This window comes from Rhinopithecus bieti, unplaced genomic scaffold (assembly GCF_001698545.2).
Source record: "Rhinopithecus bieti isolate Rb0 unplaced genomic scaffold, ASM169854v2 scaffold_5350, whole genome shotgun sequence".
Lineage (NCBI taxonomy): Eukaryota > Metazoa > Chordata > Mammalia > Primates > Cercopithecidae > Rhinopithecus > Rhinopithecus bieti.
In genome coordinates this window covers 710,363-721,798 of record NW_016804837.1, presented here as the reverse complement: position 1 = coordinate 721,798, position 11,436 = coordinate 710,363, and the positions used below count along the sequence as shown (strand labels likewise).

The 11,436-nt window shown below is 36.0% G+C and overlaps 1 long non-coding RNA gene across 2 annotated transcripts in view; it reads right to left on the bottom strand.

Annotated features, from left to right (window-relative positions):
* Positions 1 to 10,121: 10,121 nt before the first annotated feature.
* The window catches only part of LOC108528703 (uncharacterized), a 50,629-nt gene continuing 49,314 nt past the window's right edge, over positions 10,122 to 11,436 (bottom strand). For both annotated transcript variants that reach the window (XR_001885258.1, XR_001885259.1), the window contains exons 2-3: positions 11,325 to 11,371; positions 10,122 to 10,364 (exon numbers count right to left, since the gene is read on the bottom strand). This is a non-coding gene — a long non-coding RNA (uncharacterized LOC108528703). The remainder of the gene's footprint in view (positions 10,365 to 11,324; positions 11,372 to 11,436) is intronic.

Genomic DNA, 11,436 nt, shown 5'->3' with positions numbered 1-11,436 from the left:
GTGCAGTACACCAACACAGCACATGTATACACATGTAACAAACCTGCACGTTGTGCACATGTACCCTAGAACTTAAAGTATATAAAAAATACAATAAATAAATAAATAAAAAGAATGTCAATCTCCAGGACACTCACCCAACGAGATGCATAATGGAAGCAAGCAAATGAACCTAGCCCATATTGCTAACCCAGAGAATCACGAAGAGGTAATACAGTTGTTTTAGGTCACTGATTTTCATAGTAGTTGGTATTGCAACAATGCATAACTAATATAGCATATTATTACTAAATGTTTACATTTTACTTAAATATAAGCCTAAATAAATGGGTTAGTCCAACTGAGTAGTTGAGTGCTTTCAACCTTTATTTTAAAAGCTCATAATTATTGTAACTTTTTTAAAATCTGAAGTGTTTATGATGTTCTGAGTGTTTTGGAAGAGATAAACAGTGTCAATGTAGATGGTATGGGAAATTGAATTTATACAGAACTTAATTTGTATATTGTATTTTTAATTTATCAATACTGACTATAGCTCCAATTTCTGCCTGCCTTTATAATATCAAATGGCTAAAAGTTAATAAATTCAGGGTTTACCCAGAAGCAATTAATACATTTTACTAAATATACCTTTATACAAAGAACCAAGCCTTAAACCACTATAGACTGTGGTCTATTTTTCTTAACATCTATTTGAAAATATCCTAAAAGAGAAGATCCAATTGCCAAACATACATGGAGATCAGCACTCTTAAAAGTTTAAAATGTTCGTCTGTCATTGTAATTTTGCCAAATAACATGATTAAGAGTAATTTGTGAAATTTACTATTCAAGCTATTATCTAGGTCAAACAATCTAGTAAGCACATTAACATGAAAAACATCCCATTTTTCAGCATCTCAACTGCAATAAACCTTAAAGTATGCCAATCTTCATGCTTTAGGGCATAATTTGGTTACCAGCTGGGGTCAGGAAGAAATTTTCCCCATAGTGTAGTATTGCCAATTACCATAGGTGTAGAGTGAACAAGAGAAAGAGTCAGGGGGTTACTTGGTTCTCTAAAGCATCTGGTACTGGATGCATTCTGAGTGAGAATTCAGGATAAGATGAAACATTCCATTGTCCCTCTATGTCAATTCCAATATTCCTATGAGCTGCCAATATGACACTGCCGCCACAAGGGAGGGATTTTCTACAGAACAGATGTCACTTACAGTATTATGTGGGCTATCTATCTCAACAAATAATTGCTTGGCACTTCTGCCCTATGGCAAGGGTCTGAAAATATGTTAGGGTGAGAACACACCATACAAGCAGATGGGCATAGATAAAAGAAAGAGCAAGAGCATACTGAGCCTGAAATGCATGTGTAAAAGCCAGATGGGAGGGCGGAAGCAAATGTGGTTTTTTTTCTTATCTTTAGTGACTAAAGCCCCAAATCAGGATTTTCCAGCTATTAGTTATTTAGAAGTTCTATTTTAAAATTTCTTTAAATGAGTATGAGTTGCAGGAGGCTCCAATTTATTGAAACAAAGAAACATTGCCTTTTGGTATAAACTGCAATTCACATTTGAAAATGATTGCATTTTTCTTAAGCCCTGACACTGATAGGAGACTCCCAACACCAATGTCTCCCACTTTCATGCCCCCACCCCAAAAAAAAAGAAAAAGGAAAAAACTAGGTTGGGATAAGAGGATGGACACAAAGACTGACAATGAATGACAAAGGACAATTGAGATGGGACTTGCCTGAGAGAGACAGCAAGAGAGGAAAAAAAGTCCTTTTAAAATATCAATAAGAGAATCAAAGAAAGCAAGATCCTTTTTCTGATAAAAGGGGAAAAGTTAATAACAGTGAAGAAAGAGAAGGGAATTGCAATATGCTCCTACTGTAATGGAAGAAAAGAAGATGAAGGTAGAATCAGAAAGTAACAACTTTAAATAAGTTTAACATATATGTTACTTTGACGCTTTACACAATCTGTGGATTAAAGTTTTAAAAATATTCAAACTACTTGCCCCGATAGTAAACCTGACTAGCTATTTAAATAATTAGTTGGAAAAAGAAAAGGGGTGTTCTTGTTCACAGGAACCAGCAAAGAAATTTTTACTTTTAAAATACATTGATTGCAGAAAAGACCTTGGGGGCAGTTGGGGCAGGGGGGGCAATAATGAAAGCATTGTAAATTATTAAAAGGCATTAAGTTATATCTCAAAATTAGAAAATGCTTGAGGGCATTATTGATACATTTTTATGTCTGAAATGGGATGCAAGTAATAACTGAAAGTTTTCTAGACAAAAATAATTTTGCCATTCAGTAATGTCTGAAAACTGTGATTCAACTGAACATTTGTTCATATGTTGGAGCTGGTTCAAAGACGACTGTTATGGAAAACTCTAACCATTGCTTACTAGTGTCCTTTTCTATGGTCTTTTAATCTTAAGGAACATTGGAGAAATTATTTAATTTTTATCATAAGATATTAGTCCTATCACATGCTTCTCTGTTTTCAAAGTTTAATAATCCACCCTTAATTATTAATATAGAAAAACAGGATACAAGGTTCTTATGGAGAGTATAACCTCAAATTTTTCTATCTGGCTTCTAGCTATAGTCTAGCTTAGAAAAGTATAATGTGGGAGAAATTACCTAAGAATCAACCATATAATTTATTTACTCTTCCCAGTACTCAAAGCAAAAAAGTTCAGTGGGAGGGTTAAGGATACACCACCCCATTTCAGCAGACTTAGGAGTTGGACTTTATCTGAAAGAAAATGAGAAGCCACTGAAGAACTTTCGTTGGTGTGTTTGTTTAGGAAAGGGGTATCATGGTCACATTTAGATGGTGACTAATCTCTGAGGATATGTGGTAGAGAAAGACTGAATAGGAACAAGACTGGACCCAAGGACACCAATGTGGAATATTGTAAGAATACAGAAATAATGATGACAAATAATGATGACCTTGATTAGGGTGGTAGCAGCCACAATAAAGGAAGGAGGATAGATTTGAGAACTCTTCACAAGGCAGATTCAACAGGATTTGGCAATAACAGGGATGAAGGAGAGAGAATGAAAGGATGACCCCAATTTTAAGGCTTGACTAAGTGTATGAATAAGCATTCCAGTTATGAAGTACACAACACATAAGAATAAGCAAGTTTTTCATTTCATTTGTGCTTGTGGCGGCATATGGAGAAACTAGCTTATTAATTTAGTTTGGGTCTAATTACTGAATTTGAAGTGGCATCTAGGTAGAAGAAGATGGATACTTGGATGTGTAGCTCAGAGGAGGGCTATAAATGAGACAAATATTTGTAGGTTATTAACATTTACATGTATCAAAGCAGTGTTCGTGGATAAATTTGCCTGTGATAGTATGAAAAGTCAAAAACAAAGAAATCCAAAAACGGTTTTAAGGAAAACCAAATATTTGGTAAGCACCTACTGTGCTCTAGTTTCCGGAGCTGCATCTATCAATAAGACAGGCAGGGTCCCTTCTCTCATGCAGTTATATTTTCAGTGAATGAGTCAAACAATTAACCAAGAAACAAAAACAACAACAAAAACCCTAAGATAATAGTGCGGTGCTTTCAGAGACTTTTAAAGGTTGTGTAGAAAATAAGACAGCAACGGTAATAATGATTGCCTGGAACTGGCAGAACATTTTCAGGGAGAAGCCGGAAGTAAGACAAGCAAAGGAAAGCCTGAGGGAACATCTGGAGCCCTGGGGAAGCAGAGCCAGAAATGGGAATAGGTCTCCATAAAGACAAAAGCAGGGAAGCTGTGATCACTCAGAGCCAACCAAGACACCAGAAAGGGGAAAGTTTCTCTTCTCTCTGATAAGAGCACTAGAAGATGAAAAGTGATTCTGCCAAAGCTGCTGCTTACACAGGATTCAGAGTAGTCAGAATGGACAAGTCTCAAAAAAGTTGTAGAAAGACAATGACTTGAACTTAAACTCTAGAAAGCTGAAATGGATGGGTATGATGGGAAAACAGCAGGAATGATGGGTAGCTGTTGAATCTAGTGAGCATAAATAATAATTAACGAATAACCAAGACATGATATTTCCTTATATTTTGAACTGAATCTCTTAGTTTCTATAGTTAAATATCAATATTAAAATGTAATGTTGAATAGAAATGTATATTATTTCTGTTTTTGTCAATTATCTATATCTGAAATTTTAGCCACAGGGTCAGTTAACACGTAGAGACACCATTATTCATTCAGTGGCAGCTACTAGAAATAATTAGCATCTGTGTCTCCGGACATGCATATTTAAAAGATAATTGAAAATGAGGAGAGCAGTTTGCCACTAAAAATTAGCAAAACAAAGTTATTTGTTGAGTATATATTATTTTGATGGGTGCAGCACACCAACATGGCATAAGTATACATATGTAACAAACCTGCACGTTATGCACATGTACCCTAGAACTTAAAGTATAATAAAAAATAAATAAATAAATAAATAAATAAAATCTAAAGAAATATTTTGATCAATGTCATGATGCATTTTCAAATAACTATGGGAAATTTAAAGAGGTCGCTACTAGTTATGATAAACTCCTAAAAGCCTTCAGAAAAGGAGACATACAAGAAAAATTTGAAAATGGACAACAGTCTTTACATTTACAGAGGAAGATTATGAAGTTAAAGGTGACCAATTTTCTATGTTTCAAGATAAGTAAAAGGAAATTACACTAAAATTACAGGTCAATAATAGTGAAGAAAAAGGAGAACATTAATATTCTAACTTCTGCAGATCCTGCAATTTATTACCCAAAGGTTGTCTGATTCTCTCTGCTTTATTACCTAAAATCAAGACAGACTCAGAGATGTAGGTATTGATTAATAAGAACCACAGTGCCATACTGCCTTCTACTTGAGGACTCTAAGAGAACAGGTGACTCCCACTCTAATTTCCCTCGGCTTCAGTGAGCCATTTTCCTCCATTAGTAAGCTCTTGGGCTATCAAGCTGTTTCACAGGGTATTAGATGCTGAGTCTCAGCTGTATAATATATGTTATTCAGACAACACAATGGGCATTATATGACTTCTTTAAGCTTCTTGATTATGGTGTTGATCAAAATGCTTATAAACTTAGCATAAGCATGGCTACTATTTCAGTTCATCCAGTACTCACTATCAGAGAATGCGAGATACATTTGCTCAAGTCTGAACCATGCATTCCTCACATTTATAACAAAAGGAAACTCTGGGGAAAATGTCTTCATTCTTATTTGAAAATATTTTACAGACAATGCACAGTTGTTTTACTTTTCAGCTTTTCAGTTTCTCTAATTTCTATCCCTTTTATCAACTCTATAGGCAGAGGGACTTAAAGTATGTAAAGTATAATGTACAGGCCACTTGACATAATTTTTTAAGCCTGAGTTTCACAAAAAAAAAAAAAAAAAAAAAAAAAAAAAAAAAAAAAAAAAAAAAAAAAAAAAAAAAAAAACTTTGGTTTTAAGAGGTCTTTGAAATATATGACTTCAAAAGGGTGTTCAGCATAAATGTAAATGAGATTTATATCTGGAGGAGATGACCAAATCCTACAGGTTATTTAACAAATTTAAAACACCCAAAGCACAACTAGAAAATGAGATCTAAACATCGAAGACTTAGCTACTGAGGTTGTGATTGAATATTTTTTTCCTCCTCGTGTTCCATAAGTTTTACCTCTGTGTCTGGATTAATATCCTCTATATACATCTCTTGGTATTTTTTATATTTTGAATCCCAACTCCCTGAATTCCCTGCAGCCCTCCAGCCCTATGGCCCCAGACAAAAGGAAGGATGAATGTCAATGCTGGAAAAAGGAAGATGTAAGAAGTTTCCAGCAGACCAAGATATCGTATGTTTTCTCCAAAAAAAATTATAGAAAGAGGACAAACAGAGACTGGGAGGCAGATATGAGGGTCCTGATCCCCTATTCTGGCACAAAACCACTAGTACATATGCGATGGAAAGTTTGCAAAAGGACAGAAGCTCCAATGTATCCACTATCACTGTTTCAATAAATGTAAATGTTAATAACCTACAAATATTTTTCTCCAGTTTATAGCCTTTCTCTGAGCTACACATTCAAGTATGCCACTGCCCCTACCTAGGGACCTCTTCAAATTCAATGCAGTCCAACAGAGAAAAGAAAAATACACAGGAGAAGCACCTTAGTGTTGAAGCACTTTAGTATGTCAAAAATGGTGACTAAACATCCCTGCAGGCTCCCAGTGGATAAGGGGCAGCATCCAAAAGAGTCTAGCCTGGGCTCTGTGTTTGAGACTCCAGATCTGTTGGCATTGACCGCTGGTGTTGATGTTGCCAGGAAAATATGCTATGAATCCTGTTAGCCACAGACTCAGCAATGCAAGCCAGCAGGAAGGCCAGTGGCAGGCAGAGAAAGAAGCATCTTGGAGGTAGCCATCCAGGTGCGAGGACATAAGCACATGAAAGCTTTGCTTCACATCCGTGAAAGTCTGAGTGTTTGCCAAAAAGAGACAGATTTAACCTTAAAGTAACCACTTTACACAAAAAGGCTTGGAGACATTTAACTGGGAAGTTACATTTTCATCCTAATATCCTCTCCCCAATTAGCAAGCTCCTTTTTCCCATCTCTTTCCACCTTCCATCCCCAAGTAAGATGTACATGTTGATAGAGTGGTGTGGAATTCAAGATGTTGTAGAAAAGAAAAAAGCTACATTTTTCTCATAATTTTCCACCTCTCTACCCATATCGACAAAATTAAAGTAAGCATTCCAGGAAGGTAGAGCTTCCCACATAGAGTATCTCTATTCACATTCAACACAGAGCTGACATATGATGTTGTTTAGAAACCGTGTCCTATTGATTAAAGAATACCTCTTATTTTAAATACTCCAAAAACAGTCTAATTTCACTCTTTAAAATAATTTAATAAATATTTGTTGAAACACATGACAAGGTGTCAATAAGAAGTCTCACAGCATTGAAAAGACACGTATCACAGTGTAAGTCTCTAAGGCTTAGAATCTTTCCAGCAATGTGCCTCAACACTGAGTCAAAGTGTGAGCTGACTGATGACTTCACATAGCTTTTTTGTTTTTTGTTTTTTTTGCTTTTTTGAAACAGAGTTTTCCTGTCACCCAGGCTGGAGTGCAGTGGCACAATCTTGGCTCGCTGCAGCCTCCACCTCCCAGGTTCAAGCGATTATCCTGCCTCAGCCTCCCAAGTAGCTGGGACTACAGGCACATGCCACTACACCCAGCTAATTTTTATAATTTTTTAGTAGAGATGGGGTTTTGGCCAGACTGGTCTCCAATGTCCGACCTCAAGTCCTTATGTCCACTCGTCTCGGCCTCCCAAAGTGCTGGGATTGCAGGCATGAGCCACCACGCCCGGCCAACTTCAGACAGTTTCAAAGTGGGCAATACCTTCATAAAGTCACTGAAGACAAAAAAAAACAAAAAAAAAAACTCAGCTTTTCGAGGCCAGAAATGTAATTCTTCTCACATCGCACAGTTTTGAACAAACTCTGAAATGTTGGCACATGCTAACCAAAGGCAAGGTTGACCAAATGCACCCAGGGTGTCTGTCTACATATCACTTTTGCAGAGTCTGAAGTCTGTTCATCACGTGTTAACTTTTCTTTTTATTGCATAGGCTGATCCTGTTCCCCATCAGAAACAGGATTTCCTACCTTAGATTTTTTAAATGTTTAAGATTTAGAGACTATATTTGGGTCAAACCAACTTTAACTGTTCAAAACAAAATTGACAGAATTACCTTAATGGACAATATGAGTTCAAAGCTCTCCATCCTGCAGATGTGATTGAAGAGATCTAATCACCTAGGGTGTTAAATGGTGAAGACTTAACTAAGACAATAAGAGCAGGCATCATAATGACCTGTGTTAATAGCCACAAATTGAGATAACTGCCTGGCTCATGCAATTACTTGGAGGCCATGTCTGTACAACCCCTTTTGCCTCCCAATTCTAATAACAGACAATCCCTTGCCTCTCTCCCTGCAGCCATCAAAGCAAATACCTGACTTTTTAAAAAAATGAGCACTTACCATCTTGGTCATAATGACCAGGCCAAGGGCTAGACATGTGACCCAGCAAATGTTCCCTAGAATAGTTCATTCACACTGGAGCTGAATAACATTACTCATTTTTCTTGATGGCAAGCTGTGAGGATGTGAGCCTGGAGGGACTGAAGCCTATACTGTTTGCTGCAAGGAGGAGCTAGTCTGAGAACAAAGACAATATGCAGAGAGAAGCACAGATGAGACAAAGAGCTGTTCCTCGTGATATTTCAAGTTCTGGCTCTAGTCACCCCTGATATTAGCTCTCTTTCCTGGAAATAGCAGCCAGCAAATTCACTCTGTGGCTTCATCTACTTCATACTGGGTTACTCTTACTAAGAATCATCCGCGTTTTCAATAATAAAGCTAGTGAGAAAGTAGCGGAACCCAACAAAGCAGACAAATAAGAACCGCTAGGTCATAGTCAGAAAACAGTAATGCTGGTGCTAGTCATGCAATTTTGACATTATTTCTTAAAATCGCTGAACCTCAGTTCAAAATCTGCAAATGGGGTTTCCAGCTACTGAACTAGATTATTGAAGAATTAGAATACTATATGTAAAGTGATTTGCATGATGCCTGTCCCATAGCACTTGCTTACGAAGTGCTAAAAATGTGTTGTTTTGATCATGAGGTTGTGAGGATAATGATGAGGAAGACCCAAAGAAAACAAGGATTATAGAACTCAGAATCTTCTACAACTTTTCATTAAAACCCTACTGGCTTAAATATTTTGAGGACCAAAAAAAAAAAAAAAAAAAAACTGAAAGCACTAAAAGAAAATGTAATGAAGTTAGAAATAATTATAAACAGAACATACTGATTATTTTAAGAAGCAATGGTATTTGAAAGTTCAACTTACAATAAATAAGCATTGTTATTGAAAGTATACTCAAGGTCAATGAAATAGTCTTATTTTCAAGAAAAATTGTAATATGAAAAATAAAGCAAGTATTATTGATATAGCTGCTTCCTGAAAATGGAGGTGGCAATACTTGTAGGCCCAATTCAAATGTCTCCACAATAACAAAGCCTTCCTTGACATCACCAAAACCATGTATGATACTATACACCACACCAATGGTGCAAAGCTTTTCCTTCATTGAATTTATTTTATTCCGCACTATAAAACCCTCGTAGCAAGGCCTCTTTTTTCATATCTGTACCTTTAAAATGTAGCTCAATAACTTGGTCAAAAGTAGGTGCTCAAAATAGAGTGTTAAAATTAGGCTCAATTTCAGATGTACACTGAGAGTATGAGACATGGGTTCCAATCTTGCTCCTGCCACTTACTAGATGTGCTACCTTGAATAATCCTTGATATAGGATTATGTCCTCATAGTGTTTGCTTTCAAAGTTACCTACACTAACTTCCTACCCCAGGACAAAAATTCCATCTCAATGCATTTTCTCCCTATACACACTGTGATAGATCCTCTACAAAACACAATCTTCAGTCAAACTTCATAACCAGCTTTTGGCATAACTATCATCTTTCACATTGAATAAGTCAACAAAGCAATGCTTTATAAGGCCCACTATCAGACAGCCAGCAATGCAGACTCAGAATTCTAACTTTAAAAAACAGTCCTTCCTACACACTACACCACTTCTCTGTGCCTTAAAAGTCTTGGAGTGTTTTTAAAAATTTTATCTCTATTAATAATCTTCATTATGGCATACTACAATGATTGATTCAAATAGCCAAATGAAATGATATAAAACTTCCTTGTAAAGTATAAAGTGCTCCAAACTATCAAGTAGTAGTAGTATCATGACAATGATGTAGATGATAATGATAATAACAGGAAAGGGAAAACTATGTACTTTGGGTGCTTTGTTGCATTAATATATCCATGCTGTTAAATGGGTCAGTTACTGTAAATTGTAGCTATTTGCTGAGAATTAGGAGGAAGCCCTGGATTTTTATTCTTTGTTTTCTTCAGTTTTTCGAGTACAATTAAAATGTACAGATTTTCAGAGGTAGTTACCATGCTTACTTAGAAATTATGGCTATATATGTATACAGATACCTACCTTGGTAAAGAATGGTAATTGACTTGAATAAATTTGTGGTCTTGCTGGGACAAGTCTATGCAACATTGGTTTGTATGAAAACTGCATGTGGAACTCTGTTCTCTGGGCACTGATTTCCTGGCTGATATGAAGTCTTCTCTCCTTTTCTCCTAATTGTTCTTTCAGCTGAAATTGAAGTCCAGTTAAAGCTTGTAACATATTTCTCTTCTTTTCTTCTCACTATTAGTGGATTTGGAAAAAAGGAGCACTGCAAAACACATACAAAATAATATTTTATCACCTGAGACTACATATTATAAAATAAATTTAGTAAATGATTTAGTAAATGATATTTTATAATGATGAAATAGAAAACAAACTCATTCTTTAATGGTTATGGTTCACCCATAAAGAGGTAATTCTTAATGTTCAACTTTAAAAAAAAAAAGATGAGAAGAAACAGTTGGCATTCAGCTAACAATTGTGTTTGGAGATTTGTGCCTGACTTTGTTATTCTGAGCAAAGCCAGGTACCAGTCTCTTGGGATTATGTACAAAGGCAAGAAAAAAAATGGACATGTACAAACCTCAAAGGTGACTGCTGGGTTAATAAAACAGTCTGTTTTCTGTTCACCCACTCTTGCTCTCAGTGTGCAAGTATATTAAAATATGTCAAAAGGAAAACCATTCGCTGTGCAAAAATAATTCAACTACAACTCACAATTTCCAGCTGGTGGAGTGCCTTAGTGTATTTAAGTGCACTAACAAGTGACCCGTACATCTACCCAGATGAAAGTTGTATCCTCATTAAATGAGAAACAAACACAAAATAGGAACAACTGTCACAGAGAAAAACAGACCACAATAGATACCGCATTTCCCACACTCAATTTCTGGCTTGAGCTATGGCAGACTGAACAACAGTGCTGCCCTGGCAGTAACCTCTTAAAAGGGACCGAAAGTAAAACAAGAAAGCTGCTAGGTGACCTAAATGTCTTGCTAATGGTCATCCAAATTCTCATTCAGAGTATCTGGGAAAACATCGTTTTCTTTCTGGGCCCTAAAAACTCCCATATTAGGTAAGACATTACGTAATAACAGTAATGTGAAGTAACTGGAATAAACAGACCCAACACCCAAGGAATTCAGAATTAATGCAGTAAGTTATATTTTTAAATAACTCTATTAGATAACCTCTGGTTTTAGCATTTATAAGATATCATACCAACCTTTTATTTTCTGATTTTCTCTAGGGAACTAAATCATTGATAGGACTCTGAAAAGAAAAAAAAAGAGAGAGAAGTTACTGTTTTTTAACTTTAATAATACTGTTCTTATTTG